The following is a 12,751-nucleotide window of genomic DNA, read 5'->3' as shown; positions in this document are numbered from 1 at the left end:
AGAAGCAGACTCCCTGCTGAGCAGGGAGCCCAACAATCCCAGGACTCGATCCCAGGACCCTGGGACCATGACCCGAGCCAAAGGCAGACACCCAATCGACTGATCCACCCAGGCGCCCCTAGACTTTTCTTGTTTCTTAAGGAAGGTCTGTATTGCTATATACTTCCCTCTTAGGACTGCCTTTGTTGCTTCCTAAAGGTTCTGAACTGTCATGTTTTCATTTTCATTTGCTCCCATGTATTTTTTAAATTCATCTTTGATTTCCTGGTTGACCCATTCATTCTTTAGTAGGATGCTCTTTAACCTTCACGTATTTGTGGTCCTTCCAATTTTTTTCTTGTAGTTGACTTCAAGTTTTAAAGCATTGTGGTCTGAAAATATGAAAGGAATAATCTCAATCTTTTTGTACCAGCTGATACCTGATTTGTGACCCAGTATGTGATCTATTCTGGAGAATATTACATGAGTACTTGAGAAGAATGTGTATTCTGTTGCTTTAGGATGAAATGTTTTGAATATATCTGTTAAGTCCATCTGGTCCAGTGTGTCATTCAAAGCCCTTGTTTCCTTGTTGATCTTTTGCTTAGATGATCTGCCCATTGCTGAGTGGGTGTTAAAGTCCCCCATTATTATTGTATTATTATCAATGAGTTTCTTTAACTTTGTTAATTGGTTTATATATTTGACTGCTCCCAAGTTAGGGGTTTTAATATTTACAACTGTTAGATCTTCTAGTTGGATAGACCCTTTTATTATGATATAGTGTCCTTCTTCATCTCTTATTACGGTCTTTGGTTTAAAATCTAGTTTGGCTGATAATAAGGATTGCTACTCCAGCTTTCTTTTGATGTCCATTAGCATGATAAATGGTTCTCCACCCCTCACCCCTCACATTCAATCTGGAGGTGTCTTTGGGTCTGAAATGAGTCTCTTGTAGACAGCATATTGATAGGTCTTGTTTTTGTTTTTGTTTTTAATCCAATCTGGTGCCTTATGTCTTTTGATTGGAGCAGTGAGTCCATTTCCGTTCAGAGTAATTATTGAAAGATATGAATTTAGTGCCATTGTATTACCTGTAAAGTCACTGTTTCTGTAGCTTGTCTCTGTTTCTTTCTGGTCTTTGTTATTTTTGGGTTCCCTCTCTGCTCAAAGGATCCCCTTTAATATTTCTTGCAGGATTTGCTCACAAATTCCTTTGTTTTTGTTTGTCCTGAAAACTCTTTATCTCTCCTTCTATTCTGAATGACAGCCTCACTGGATAAAGTATTCTTGGCTGCATATTTTTCCCATTTAGCATACTGAACATATCATGCCAGTCCTTTCTGGCCTGCCAGGTCTTTGTGGACAGGTTTGCTCCCAACCTTATGTTTCTACCCTTGTAGGTTAAGGACCTCTTGTCCTGAGCTGCTTCCAGGATTTTCTCTTTATCTCTGAAATTGCAAGCTTTACTATGTTATATGTTGAGGGGTTGACCTATTTTTATTGATTTTGAGGGGGGTTGTCTGTGCCTCCTGGACTTGAATGCCTGTTTCCTTCCCCAGATAAGGGAAGTTCTCAGCTATAATTTGTTCAAATAAACCTTCTGCCCCCCCTTCTCTCTTCATCTTCTGGGAGCCCTATTAACCAGGTATTATTTCACTTTATGGAATCACTGATTTCTTGAAGTCTCCCTTAGTGTTCCAGTAGTTGTCTTTCTCTCTTTTTTTCAGCTTCTGTATTTTCTATCATTTTGTCTTCTGTATCACTGACTCTCTCTTCTGCCTCATATTCTTGCTATTAGAGCTTCCATTTTTGACTGCATTTCAGTAATAGTAATTTTGGTCTGATTAGATTTTAGTTCTTTTATTTCTACAGTAAGGGATTCTGTAGTGTCTTCTATGCTGTTTTTAACCCCAGCTAGTATCTTTATAATCGTTGTTTTAAATTCTAGTTCAGACATCTTACTTATTTTTTTTAAAGATTTTATTTATTTATTCATGAGAGACAGAGAGAGAGAGAGGCAGAGGGAGAAGCAGGCTCCCAAGGAGCAGAGAGCCCAATGCGGGACTCGATCCCAGGACCCTGAGATCATGACCTGAGCCGAAGGCAGACACTGAACCATCTGAGCCACCCAGGAACCCCAGACATCTTACTTATAACCATATTGATAAAATCCCTGGCAATGAGTACTATCTCCTGTTCTTTCTTTTGTGTTGAATTTCTCCAACTCATCATTATGTCCAGAAAAGAATAGAACAAGGAGAGAGAAAAGACAACAATACTAGCAACAACAGAAAACAAAACAAAACAAAACAAACCAGAAGAAAACAAAAACAAAACAAAATAAGAAAAAAATCAAACCAGAAACAAAATACTAGATCCTGGGTGTATTTTGGTCAGTTTGTTAAAAGAAATGATCCCAAAATAGGAAAGAAACAAACACACACACACACACACACACACACACAAATAAAGTAAAATAAAGTAAAATACAATGAATGGAAACCAAAAAGAAAAAATATATATAATGTATATATAAAAATAAAAATTAAAAAAGAATTAAAAAAATAATAAAGTAAGTGAAAAAAAACTGGAAGACTGAAGAATAATTTAAGACCCTGAAAATGCTATATACTGTTTTCCCCAAGAGCTGAGGTTTTGCAGTTCTCTATGACAGGTAAACTTGGTGCTAGCAGGTTGTTTCTGCTGGTCTTCTGGGGGAGAGGCTTGTTGCACTGATTCTCAAGTGTCCTTGCCTTGGTGGAGTTGTGCCTCCCTTGCCAGGGGGCCGGGCTCTGTGTAGGTGGCTCTGGATTGCACTATGTGGCACTGTTTTGCTCCCTGAAGGCTTTGGGCACTGGTGTGAGGGATGAAAATGGCAACGCCCCAAACTCTAGCCCCAGAGCTGAAGTTTAACACCCCACACTCTTCAGTGAGCCCTCACAGAAAAGCAGTCAATCACTTTTTCCCTGGTTTCCCACTGAACTCTGTGTTCACCCAGCCCATGACAGAGCATTATTATCTCAGGCACGTGACTGAGTTTCACGTTGTTAAACTTTTATGGACTCCTGTGGCTCGGACCCACAGCATTCCTCCCAGGTGAGGGAGGGATGTCTCCCTATGCTTCTTCCTTTTGCTGGGACGCTGATCAGAAACTGGTCATGTGACTGCAGTGGTTCACAGTTTATGGCAACACCAACCAGAGTGCCGGTGCCTAGACTTGCTATTTTCAGCTAGCTACCCCACTTTAATGCCTGGGAACTCTGCCTCACTCAGGCACCCCTTTTCTTCTTGTGACTCCAGGGATCTTGAGACCACTCTGTGTCACATGGAATTCCATCCTGCTTCTGCCACCTGAGCACTTTTAAGCCAGGGATGTCTCCCACTGTAGCAGACTTCTAAAAGTTCCAATTTTGTGCTCTACTGCTTATAATACTTTGTGGTAGCCTCCTTAAGTTGGCTCCCTCCCTGCTGCCATATCCTCCAATTTATCGCTCTGATTCTGCACCTCCTATCTTCCAAAAAGTGGTTGCTTTTCTATTTGTAGAATTGCAGCATTTCTTTTCTCAGATCTCTGATTGATTTCATAGGTGTTCAGAATGATTTGATAATGATGTAGCTGAATTCCAGGGATTGGAGGAACTTAGGGTCCCCTAATCCTCCACCATCTTAACTCCTCCCTTCTTGGATATGTTTTGAAAGTAGAGTTGGCATGATTTGCTCATCTATTATTCAAACAGTCTTCAGTTGAAGCTGGATGCAATAACTGGACAAAGTTCTGGGCCGCCTTTCTTTGGGAAGAGGGGGAGTGCAGTTGTATGTAGGATAGCTACATTATGTTAGGAGGGTGTTTTTGATATTGCATGTCTGGAAAGAAGAATGTGTATTGATATTGGGTAGCTTAGGGGTGGACAGAGTGGATAGCTATTGTTTTAGTCTGTTCATCATCCATTCTCTCTTCTTATGACCACAGAACTTTTCTATTTGGGAACTGCTCCCAGCTCAGCTTGTGGCTTCCAGGGTGAGCATATGATCCAGGAATAGTCAATGAGTTGCATGTCTGGATACGGTGTTTGCTTAAGGAAAGGGATGTGATATGATCTGGGCCAGGGACATGCCTCCCTGGGAATTTTGTTAGAATTACTGGGAAAGAGTCATTTCCCTTCTGAGGTCACAGATGTAAAGGACTTGCAGAGTAATCTTTTGCCATTACATGGAGAGAGCCTGCTTGAGATTGGAGCTAATACAGAAGAAAGCAGAACCTGGAAGGAGAGACATAATATCCTGATGCATCATTTGAGCTCCTGGATCTAGGTAGGCCTGGATCCAACTGTATCTCTTGGCTTCCTGTTTAGTAGATGAAGATATTTTTTTCCCCATAAACTAATTTGGGTTGGATTTCTATCACTTGCAACCAGGGCTAATAATATTCCATTAGTATGCACAGGTAAAACAAAGTATTTCTGTACTGATTGGTAAATAGCTGCTGCCTCAGGTGCTTCCTACCTCTTCCCCAGCTTCCCTGGTCCTTTTTTGGGACCTCCCTCTAGACTTCTCCTTGATGCAACAACTGAAGGGTCTGGCACAGTGAGGTGGGGGGGAGGGGGTGCTGCCAGAAGCCTGCTTTAGCAATATGGTCAGTCCTGATTGGTGCCCTGTGCCAGGCAGGTTGTTAAGTATTTTAATATTACCCATGATACCATGCAAAATAATTTATGAAGATACAAAATTTTGTCCCCGTTATGCTCATATCACTCCTCCATTTCCTACTGAGCTTGGTTCACAATAGTTTGGTTACATTTGCTCAAACTCTTCCTCTACTCTCACATCTCCTTCATCTTTTGCATTTGCTATTCTTTTCCTCTAAAATTTCCTTTCTTTTTAGTCATTACAGGCATACCTCAAAGACATTGCAGGTTTGGTTCCAGACCATCATGATAAAGTGAATATAGTAATAAAGTGAGTCAAATGAATTTTTTGGTTTCCCAGTGCATATAAAACTTATGTTTACACTATATTGTTGTCTATTAAGTGTGCAATGGGATTATGTCTAAAAAATGTACATACCTTAATTAAAAATACTTTATTGCTAAAAAATGCTAACCATCATTCCAGCTTCCAAGGAGTCTTTTTGTTGATGGAGGGCTTTTCCACAATGTTGATGACCGCTAACTGATCAGAGTGGTGGTTGCCAAAGGCTGGGGTGACTGTGGTGATTTTTTTTTTTTTTAATTTTATTTATTTATTTGACAGAGAGAGACACAGCGAGAGAGGGAACACAAGCAGGGGGAGTGGGAGAGGGAGAAGCAGGCCTCCCACCGAGCAGGGAACCCAATGTGGGGCTCGATCCCAGGGCCCTGAGATCATGACTTGAGCCGAAGGCAGACGCTTAACGGCTGAGCCACCCAGGCACCCCTGACTGTGGTGATTTCTTAAAATAAGACAACAATGAAGTTTGCTGCATTGATTGACTTCCTTTGGTGAATGGTTTCTCTGTAGTATGTGATACTGTTTGATAGCATTTTACCCACAGTGGAACTTCTTTCAAAATGGGAGTCAGTGTTCTCAAACCTTGCTGTTGTGTTATCAACTAAATTAATATAATATTCTAAGTCTTTTGTTGTCATTTCATCAATCTTTACAGCATCTTCATCAGGACTATATTCCACCCTTTTTTTTTTTTAAGATTTATTTATTTATTTTAGAGAGAGAGAGAGAGAGTGCAAGTGGGGGAGTGGGGGGAGGGGCAAAGGGAGAGGGAGAGAACCTCAAGTAGACTCCCCACAGAGTGTGGAGCCTGAGGAGGGGCTCGATCACACAACCCATGAGATCGTGACCTAAGCCAAAATCACAAGTCGGATGCTTAACTGACTGAGCCACCCAGGTGCCCCATTTTTTTTAAAGATTCATTTATTTATTTGAAAGAGAAAGAGAGAAAGATTTGTAGGAGTACATTCCGTCTTAAGAAACCACTTTCTTGGGGCTCCTGGGTGGCTCAGTCGTTAAGCGTCTGCCTTCACCTCAGGTCATGATCCCAGGGTCCTGGGATCGAGCCCCACATTGGGCTCCCTGCTCAGCGGGAAGCCTGCTTCTCCCTCCCCCACTCCCCCTGCTTGTGTTCCTGCTCTTGCTCTCTCTTGCTCTCTCTTAAACAAAACAAAACAAAACAAAACACTTTCTTTATTCATCTATAAGAAGCATCTCCTCATCCATTCCAGTTTTGCCATGAGATTGCAGCAATTCAGTCCCATCTTCAGGCTCCACTTCTAATTCTAGTTCTTTTGCTATTTCTACCACATCTGCAAGTACAACCTCCACTTAAGTCTTGAACCCCTCAGTCATCTATGAGGATTGGAATCAACTTCTTAAATTCCTGTTAATGTTGGTGTTTTGATCTCCTCTTATGAATCACAAATGCTCTTAATTTCATCTAGAAAGGTGAATTCTTTCCAGAAGGTTTTCAATTTACTTTGCCCACATCCAACACAGGAATCACTATCTATGGCAGTTATACTCTTATGAAATGTATTTCTTAAATAATAAGACTTGAAAGTCAAAATTACTCCTTGATCCATGGGCTGCAGAATGGGTGTTGTATTAGCAGGCATGAAGACATTAATCTCATTATCCATCTCCATCAGAGCTCTTGGGTGACCAAGTGCATTGTCAGTGAGCAGTAATATTTTAAAAGGAATCTTTCTTTTCTCAGCAGTAGGTCTCAACAGTGGGCTTAAGTTATTCAGTAAACTGGTGGTGCCTGGGTGGCTCAGTCGTTAAGCATCTGCCTTCGGCTCCGGTTATGATCCCAGGGTCCTGGGATTGAGCCCCGCATCGGGCTCCCTGCTCCACTGGAAGCCTGCTTCTCCCTCTCCCACTCCCCCTGCTTGTGTTCCCTCTCTCGCTGTGTCTCTCTCTGTCAAATAAATAAATAAAATCTTAAAAAAAAAAAAAGATATTCAGTAAACTGTGTTGAAAATAGATGTGCTCTCACCCAAGCTTGTTGTTCTGTTCACAGGGCATAGGCAAAGTAGATTGAGCATTATTCTTAAGGGCCCTAGCATTTTTGGATTGGTAAATGAGCATTGGCATCAACTCAAAGTCACTGGCTGCATCAGCCCCTAAAGAGAGTCACTCTATCCTTTGAAGCCAGGCACTGACTACTCTCTCACCTTGAAAGTCCTGGTGGCATCTTCTTCCAATAGAAGGCTGTTTCATCTACATTGAAAATCTGTTGTTTAGTGTAGCCACCTTCATTAATTATCTTAGCTCGATCTTTTGGATAACTTGCTGCAGCTTCTACACCAGCACTTACTGCTTCACCTTGCACTTTGATGTTATGCAGATGGCTTCTTTCCTTAAACCTCACAAATCAACCTCTGCTAGCTTCAAACTGTTCTTCTGTGGCTTCCTCACCTCTCTCAGCCTTCACAGAATTAAAGAGAGTTGGGGTCTTGCTCTGGATGAGGCTTTGGCTTGAGGGAATATTGTGGCTGGTTTGATCTTCTGTCCAGATCATTAAAACTTTCTCCATATCAGCAATAACGTTGTTTTGCTCTCTTATCATTCCTGTGTTTACTGAAATAGCACTTAAAAAAAATTTTTGTTATGTTAGTCACCATACAGTACATCATTAGTTTTTGATGTAGTGTTCCATGATTCATTGTTTGCGTATAACACCCAGTGCTCCATGCAGTACGTGCCCTTCTGAATATCCATCACCGGGCTAACGCATCCCCCCACCCCCCTCCCCTCTAAAACCCTCAGTTTGTTTCTCGGAGTCCATAGTCTCTCATGGTTGTCTCCCCCTCCAATTTCCCCTCCTTCATTTTTCCCTTCCTTCTCCTAATGTCTTCCATGCTATTCCTTATGTTCCACAAATAAGTGAAACCATATGATAACTGACTTTCTCTGCTTGACTTATTTCACTTAGCATGATCTCCTCCAGTCCCATCCATGTTGATGTAAAAGTTGGGTATTCATCCTTTCTGATGGTTGTGTAATATTCCATTGTATATATGGACCACATCTTCTTTATCCATTCATCTGTTGAAGGGCATCTCGGCTCTTCCCACAGTTTGGCTATTGTGGACATTGTGTGAAATAGCACTTTTAATATCCTTCAAGAACTTTTCCTTCACAGCCACAACTTGGCTGAAAGATTGGTGCAAGAGGCCTAGCTTTCAGCCCATCTTGGCTTTCAACATGCCTTCCTCACTAAGCTTAATCATCTCTAGCTTTTGACTTAAAGTGAGAGACGTGTGACTCTCTCTTCCTTTCGCTTGAACATTCAGAGGCTACTGAAGTGTTATTAATTGGCTTAATTTCAGTTTTGTCTAAGGGAATAAGGAGGCCTGAAGAGTGGGAGAGAGATGGGGGAAATGGCCAGTTGGTGGAGCAGTCAGAACACACACATTTATCAATTAAGTTTGCTATCTTATATGGGCACAGTTTGTGGCACCTCTAAACAATTACAATAGTAGCATCAATGATCCCTGATCACAGATCACTGTAACAAATATAATGACAAGGAGAAAGTTAAAATGTTGTGAGAATTACCAAAATGTGACACAGAGACATGAAGTGAGCAAATGCTATTGGGAAAATGGCACCGATAGACTGGCTTGACGCAGGGTTGTCCCAGACCTTCAGTTTGTAAAAAACAATATTTGTGAAGTGCAAGAAAGTGACACACAACAAAGCACTGTATGCCTGTGTTGAACTCCTACTCCTCCTTTTATAATTCAGCTCAGATAATCCAAGTCCAAGATAGAAACACCATGATTCAGAGTAGCAGATAGGAACTACTTCTGTGTGAGGGAGGGGAATCTAAGCTAAGTCATTAATTGTTTTTAATCGTGAGATATAACATACGCACAGAAAAGTACATTAGACATATATGTTTAGCTTAACATTTAGTTATAAAGGCAACACTCATAAAGAGAACCACCTGGGTGATGAATTAGAACGTTGCCAAAAACCCAGTCACAAATGCCTCTTTCCCCCTAGTGGGAACTTCTACCCTAACTTTTACATGGTAATCTGCTTTCTTTATGCATTCCTAAGCAATATATTTGTTTTTGCTTGTTTTTGAATCTCTTTTCATCACATAGAATATGTAGTTTTATGTCTGGCTTCTTTCATTCAATATTATGCTTCTAAGATTCATCTGTAGCTATATCTCACCCATTTTCATTACAGCATAAAATTACATTTACAAAAATATACCACAATATATTGATTTATTCTACTGCTGGTGGACATAGATTGTGTCTAATTTGCGTCCATTATGAACAATGTTGATAGGAAATTTTCTTGTACATGTCTCCTAGAGCACGTGTGCATAGATTTCTCTAGGTTTCATACCTTAGAGTGGAAAATCTGAGTCATGGGTATATGTATCTTCAAGTCTTCTAGTAAACTGTTTCTCAGAATGACTGTGCCAATTTAATTACTTTCCAGTGGTGCAGTTCTTGTTGCTCAACATCTTTGCCAACAGTTGATATTTGTTAGACTCCAAAAGCTTTGCAGATCTGATAGATGTGTAGTGGTATTTCACTATGGTTTTACTTTGCATTTCTCTGATTACTAATCAGGTTGTGCACCCTCATGTTTCTTGCTTATTCAGGTTTCTTCTTTTGTGAAGTGCCTTTTTAAGTCTCTTGCCATTTTTCTACTGTGTTGTCTATTTTGTATTGATTTGAAGAAATTAATAAAAGTCTCCTCTGAATATTACACTTTTGTTGGGTCTAAACATTTTAAATATTTTTCCACTATAAAGTTTGTGTTTTCACTCTTTTAATGATCTATTTTAATGAAATGATGTTTTAAATTTTAATGTGGTGAAATTTATCAGTCTTTTCTTTATTCCATGGCCATGTAGATATTTTCCTTTATTATCTTCTAAAAGCTTTATAGATTTGCCTTTCACATTTGGGTACACCTGAATTTGATTTTTTAAGTACAGTTTTAGGTAGGGGTCCAATTTTGTTTTATTTCTCATGAAAACACTATTGTCCTATTACCATTTGTAGGAAGGTCATCTTTTCCTCACTGCTATGTGATGTCATCTTTGTCATATATTAAGTGTCCATATATGCTTTTGTGATTCTCAGCTAAATCAAATTATGGTCAGAAAACACATTATATGCTTTTAATTTCTTGAAAACTTTCAAAATCTTATTCTATGTCTAGGTATAATGACTATTTTTTAAATGTTCCCTAAGTACTTGAAAAAAAACACACCATGTATTTTGCAGCTACTTGTTAAATATTTACATGGTATATCTTTCCCCCTCTTTTTATCTTTTTTGATAATCTTAGATTTTAGTTGTGTCTTTCTATGAATATTATTTGTTGGAATTTTAAAATTCTGTCTTACAATCTTTGCTGACTTTTTGAAGTACATAGTCTATTTACATTTAATACAATTGTTGATATATTTGTGTTCAAATATACTACATTTCTCTGTCTTTTGAACTCATTCCTCTTGTTCTATATTTCTCTTTTATCTTCTTTCTTATCTTACTTTTTTGATTGTCTAATTATTTATTAGCATATTGCTCCCATCCTAGTTTGGAATATACTCTGTTTCTGTTCTGCTAGTGGCAATCCTAGTAATTAATTCATGAATTCTTAACTTATCAAAGTCTAATAATAATACCAACTTTTATTTTCCTTTTGAATAAAAGTAAAGCTTTAGAACACTTACTCAACTCACATCTTCCCAACTTACGTATTATTGTTGTCTAGTATTTATCTAGCATTTTCATTGTTTTCAGTTGGAGGGGTGATTCAAATAACCTAACTTGTAACTACTGGAAATCTTGGGATTTTTAAAAAAACTTTTTAATTAAACCTCAGCCTATATTCAGCTCCAGGCTGAGGATGTGTCTTACCAATTTTACATCCCCAGTGCTTAGGAAAGTGACCTCACCTAAGGCAAATGCTCTAGCAAACCAAGGCTCTGCCTACATCTTCCCATCTGTGTTGGCTGAATGTTCCTGAATGTTCTTGGCCATCTATGTCTGTGTGTTACACAGTTTAATGGATTAAAAAGTCAGGGTAGGGGATGCCTGGGTGGCTCAGTCAGTTAAGCATCTGCCTTCTGCTCAGGTCATGATCCCAGGGTCCTGGGATCAAGCCCTGCATTGGGCTCCTTGCTCAGCAGGGAGCCTGCTTCTCCCTCTGCCTGCTTCTCCCTCTGCCTGCCACTCCCCCTGCTTGTGCTCTCTCCTTCTGTCAAATAAATAAATAAAATCTTTTTTAAAAAGTCAGGGTAGTGTTTATGGTGGAGACATTATAAGGATCCGGCAGGTTCCAGATATTTATATAGTCAAACCACTGTTCTGTCTCTTGTTTCCCTTCAGCACTTAGGTATACTCACATAATCTGGGTCAGAGAGATTCCAGTGCCATTTCCTATGGGTGAGGCTGAGAAGCTAGCTCTGACCTTCCATCTGCCCTGGACCTCTCAGATTTGCTCCTATCTTGTAATTGGACCACCAGGTGAATTTTGAAACTAGATCTAGTGAAATATTCAAGGGCATTTGCACTGAATAAATTTCTGAAAACTCTGGGCAATGCAAGCCGTGTATATTGCATCACTTTTCCAGTGGTTCCCATCATAATTTGGTAAATGCATCTGTATGGAAGTAAATGTGGGGTGTGTTAGTTTGCTAGATGCTGTAACAAAGTACTACAAACTAGGTGGCTTAAAATAACAGGAATGTACTCTATCCCAGTTCTGGAGGCCAGAGTCCGAAATCAAGATATTGATAGGGCTATGCTGTCTCTGAAGGTTCCAGAGAAGAATCCTTCTTTGCCCTTTTCTAGTTTTTGGTACTTGCCAGCAATACTTGGCATTCCTTGGCTTGCAACCACATCATTCCAATTTCTGCCTCTGTCTTCACAAAGCTGCCTTCTCACTCTGTGTGTGTTTTCACGTGGCATTCTTCTCCCTGTGTGTTTATGTCCAAATTTCCTTCATGTTTTAAAGACATTTATCATTGGATTAGGGCCCACTTAAATCCAGTATGACTGTGTTTTAATTTGATTGATCTACACTCTATTTCCAAAAAAGGTCACATTTGCAGGTACCAAGGGTTAGAACTTCAACGTATCTTTTCCTTGGTGGGGGGGTGCACAATTCAACCTACAGCCTGGGGCAAAAAATGTATCAAGAATATCTCTGAGAATAATATCATCTACTTAATAAAACTAGTCTGATGATTTGGTACATTTAATTATTCCACTTAACATAAAAATAAGCCAGTCCCCAAGCTCTCTGTCTATCCAGCTGTCTTAGATGGCATTTTCATTGACTGCATGGGATTTAGATGTTGAAGAAGTGGCACCATTAATATCTGTGCTCCCTTGTTCAGTGGAACCAGTGAGGAAGAGCCATTTTGTTGAACTTATCCTTAAGATACAAACTAAACATCTGGAGAACATCTGATTTGTACTGGGACAGCCCAGCCCTCAGCTATTCCATCATTGTCTTATTAACCTACATCTGTGGGTGCTGACAAACCCCAACAAACATCTTGACAGCCTTTCAGCCTCTGATGGGCTGACAGTGACAGAGAAAGGAGATCAAGACCTCAGAAAATCTGTACCCAAGAGGCATGTATGGTGGACTAGTCTTTAGGCTTTGTAATTATATAAATGGGGAATCTTACGAAGTGATCAAATATATGTCAACAAATTGACCTGATCCTTGTCATTGTGGCAGGAAATGTCCCAAGGGCTAATAGAAGATCATGGCTGTCACTATG

Source organism: Halichoerus grypus, chromosome 1, assembly GCF_964656455.1.
Source record: "Halichoerus grypus chromosome 1, mHalGry1.hap1.1, whole genome shotgun sequence".
Lineage (NCBI taxonomy): Eukaryota > Metazoa > Chordata > Mammalia > Carnivora > Phocidae > Halichoerus > Halichoerus grypus.
The sequence above is the reverse complement of the archived record's forward strand: the minus strand, read 5'-3'. Positions refer to the sequence as shown.